Source organism: Protopterus annectens, chromosome 2.part1 (assembly GCF_019279795.1).
Source record: "Protopterus annectens isolate FY-2018-M chromosome 2.part1, PAN1.0, whole genome shotgun sequence".
NCBI classification, from domain to species: domain Eukaryota; kingdom Metazoa; phylum Chordata; order Ceratodontiformes; family Protopteridae; genus Protopterus; species Protopterus annectens.
The window spans coordinates 1,894,661,008-1,894,665,339 of record NC_056729.1 but is presented as its reverse complement, the minus strand read 5'-3'; the positions used below and the strand labels follow the sequence as shown (position 1 = coordinate 1,894,665,339).

At 36.3% G+C, this 4,332-nt stretch overlaps 1 protein-coding gene across 2 annotated transcripts in view; it reads left to right on the top strand.

The window, feature by feature from the left end:
* Positions 1-537: 537 nt before the first annotated feature.
* The window catches only part of LOC122794687 (lipopolysaccharide-induced tumor necrosis factor-alpha factor homolog), a 289,157-nt gene continuing 285,362 nt past the window's right edge, over positions 538-4,332 (top strand). The window contains exon 1 of one of the 2 annotated variants that reach the window (XM_044063316.1): positions 538-656. The gene's annotated coding sequence lies outside the window, so the exon portion shown is untranslated. Of the gene's footprint in view, positions 657-734; positions 898-4,332 lie in introns of those variants that run through there. The other variant, XM_044063317.1, reaches the window with a different exon arrangement.

Below are 4,332 nucleotides of genomic sequence, written 5' to 3'. Positions count from 1 at the left end.
GGTGTCTTGTTAGCTGTAGCAGAATGAGTCAAGTAAGATTTCTGGGATGCTTATATGCTTACATTTGTAAATAAGTCATAAAGATTTGATCTTTCTGTACATAATCGTGTTCTCATAATGAAAAGATGATATGAAAGAATGTGTTTGTACGTCATATATTTTATATTCTATATTGTACAAATGTATGTAAAATTCATAAAAAGCTCAACAGACATAATATAGAAAAACACGTAGGTTATATATTGCCAAGCCTATGCTTTATTTTCCAGCTATTAACAAAATACTGTTAAAATAAAACAGTCAGCTGACTCTATGCTATTTTCTCACATTTCACATACTTTAAGTAAAAGTCACACCACAATATGTACTAGGCTTTGTCAATTTATGATAGAGTTCTTCAAAGTAACCTAACAACATTTTGTTGTCATGGAGTTAAATGGTAAAGAGCATTTTGTGTAACATTACACCTGGAGGGCAAATGAAGGAAAGAAAATATATTTTGTTAGGCTTATTTCCTGGTTCAGTCTTGTTTTTCTGAATTCTTTTCTGAAACATAAATACTTGTTCGAAGTTAACTGTGAATCCATTCCAGGACTCTTGTCGTAACTTGTAAGGATTGTGTTAAATTTCCAAGGAGAACAGGCAGGACAAGAAAGGTAGGTTTAAGGAATTTATGATCCAGATGGAAGCACATAAAAATCTGAAAGAGAATTCAGTAACCCATAAAATGTAATCATCTTGGACAGTGGGAAGCTCATTCCGAGTGTGATTTCTGGTTTGAGTACTGGCTTAGTTCATTTCTTTCTGAAATTTCATTGAATACCCACTGATAATAATATGAAAGGCGTTGTACTAATTGTAGCTGCATTATATTTTTCTAAGCAGGGTATGATTAAGGTGAGTGTTTACGATACTACAGATCCAGACTAACATTTTGAAACAGGCACTTGTTCAACACTTTTTTAGTAATTATTTTAATTTGTTTTGTTCTGCCTGCAGCGCTCAGCTCTTTCTGAGTTCTTCCTGCCTTACTGTTTCTAGTTGTACCACTGTGAGCTACATTTCTTGCTGGAATCAATGATCTGTTGATAGGGCATTTTTTACTACTACACTACCCTCCCTCAACTTTCTACCCATACTTTCAGCTTTAAAAATCTTTTGCTCCCTGCAATCTAGGATAAAAATATCCTGAACATTTTTGCTCTTGTAACTTCAACTCAGATTGCATCCTCTCCAAAACATGCTTATCACCTCTTTGTGTGTATTCCAAGATATTTGAGTGCATGTGTTTCAAACTGCTTGATTATATCTACAAGGTGGTTGCAAGGTTAGAACTTCTAGATGTATAACATAGCATGCAATGTAAATATTTTTAACAAAACATTTTAAAGGTAGTACAGGAGTAATGCAAAAGTGTTAAAGAGCTGCAATACATGACGTTGCACAGGCTCATGAAATGAGCAATGGAAGTGGTTAGTGTGATGTAGTCAGCTGTTTGTCACAGGAGGGTATTGCTGAGTGATAGACATAAGTGAAGATGCTCTTTGTAGCACAGTATGCAGGAGTGTGTAGTGGTACCTGACTGAGGGTTTACAGAATTAGAACTTTAAAAGAAGTCCCAGTTGCTGAGAAACAGAGACAGACATTCAGACAGAAATAAAATAACATTATGCTTTTTGAACTCTCTGCTCAAAGGGAACAATAAGAATTCAGTGTTAGAATCCACCAAAACAGTTAGAACAACTCGAGTTTTGTGTGTGTGTGTGTGTGTGCGTGTGTGTGTGTGTGTGTGTGTGTGTGTGTGTCTTTAACAGCAATTTATATACCTCCATAGAATAACATCCTGTACTGGATATCCCAACAAATTAACCATGAAATTATAATACTGGGAGACTTAAATATAGACTGGCAACTCATACATTCCATAAATTCCAGTACCCCCACTGAATCCATAAACTTGTATAGCTTCAGACAATTAATAACCACTCCTACTAGAACCAACAAAACTTCAGGGAGACACTCAACATTAGATGGATTTTTATAAACAAACCAGAAAAAGTGACAAAAGTAGGCTGCCTCTCAGATAGCATAAGTGACCTCATACCAACAGAACTCACCATAACTTAGATAAACATATATCTATAATCAAATATAAAATACAACAAATTTCAGCACAGACATTGGAACACTAATCCTGGGATTCAATAAAGTAATTTTTCCATGCAAGAACAGTGTAGCCGCTCTTGCACTGAAAAAGACAGCTGAGCAATTCAGTAAACTACTGAATTAGCATGCATGAGCCTTGCATGATTGTTTGTTTCCTCCTCATATTTTCTCTTGTTTCTTGTACTGCTTCTCCCCCGTGTTTGGTTCTGCTTCCTCTGTCCATCCGTTCTCACCAGTGAGTTGTCTCTCACTGGCAGGGGAAAATTTAGATGGTATCCGTTGGATTGTGAGCAAACAGTATTGGAAGCCGTCGGTAGAACAGTAGGAATGCTGCCGTCACTTCTGTGAACCTGCGCTACTGTCACGACCTTCCTCCTAGCGCCCTGTGGACATGCATGTGAGCTAGGAGGAACTGGAAGCTTATTAACGCTCTGTAAGAGATTTAATGAAGCCAAACCGTATTTTTCCAATGCTGCTCCCAGATATAATAAAAGCAAGGAACCCAAGCTCAGTCTCTGCCTTACCTATGCTAGAGATATCAAGCACTATACAGATATTATTAATAGAAACTGGCAGGTATTGGTTACTGAACCCACAATTTCCTCTTTAATTGGTGCTAGACCCCAGTATACATTCAAGAACAAAAAGAACTTGTTTAAGAGATTATGTGGGGTAAGAACAGAGAAACCTACCATTGAGTTTAAAGGCACACAACCTTGTGGTCACTGTCCGCAGTGCCCACACATAGATACTTCTATAATATTTCATCACCCTGACACAACAAGAACATTTGATATCAGGGTAAGTGCCACTTGTGAGACCATACATGTTGTTTATCTGGCTGAGTGCCAACAATGTCATTGCTTTTATATAGGCAAGACAGACAGAACTCTTAGAGAGAGAATGAGAGAGCACCTATATCACATTAGAAAGAAGTCTAGAATCAATGCTCTGGCAAAACATATTAGCACCATGGGTGAACATCATAAATTTACTTTCAGAGTTCTATCTGTTATCTATGAGAATAATAGAGGGGGTGGTGTGAGAGTTAAAACTGAAGAGACAGAAGCAAAATGGATAGTTAGACTGAGATCCCATATAGGACATGGTCTCAATGAATGTGTTCCTATCAAGCCCATATTACGTAACAGACCACTAAATAGGAGATGTACTTTTTAGGCACTTGAGTTTTATTTAAGCTACGTTTTAATAGTAGTACTCATATTTATGTTTATATATATATATATAATTCATCTGTTTCTACATTTTTATTTGTATTTGTTATTTGTATTTAGTTATTTGTTTATATTATATTAGTATAAAATGAGTTCTGTCTCTTTAAAAGTTTCAGTCATGTGATCAATTAATGCATGTATAAAGGTGTGTTTTTAGATGAAATGGTTACACCTGATGAAGCTATGTGAAAGCGCTTGTGTCCTCCATTAAACTGGTACCTGATTTATCTTCTGTGGACTTTATTTATATCTTTGGATATATTCTCAGCCTGGATTTATTGCCTCTTGACTTCAGGGGGCTGCTTGCTTATGCTTTTATAACCAGTATAACATAGTCAACAAAATGCAGAAAAAGGTCATGCTGCTAACTGTTAGTTGCATACATACCAAACTCAGAGAGACCCAGATATCTGGATAAAACAACACATAACAGGGTGATAAAGGTTCAAATAGAAGGGCACATGTGAAATTCAGCTCAAATAATGTCATAAAGTATACTGAGTGGAAAACTACTATCCTTCTCTCTAGGCAAAAAATGGAACTCTCTTCCTCCATCACTGAGGACTATACCTAACACAGATCACTTCAAGACCCAACTCTACTCACACCTTTACTCCAAATGGATATGTTCCTGCTTTCACCCTATATAAATCGTAGAGATTTTCTACACTAAGCCCCTCTCTACCCCTTCACATATCTGCTCTCAGACTTCATTTCTAATTCCCAAAATGATTTAGCCAACTCCCAGTTGACTGTAAAGAAGACAATATTGCAAATTATGTTAAAAAAATATATATGTTCTTGTTATTTATGCACTGTTCTTATTATGTATTCTTACTGTTTGTTCTTATTATGTATTCTTACTGTTTGGACATTTAATTGATTGTACTGCCTTTGGAGCTTTTCTCCCCGGGCCTCCACTGAAAATGGG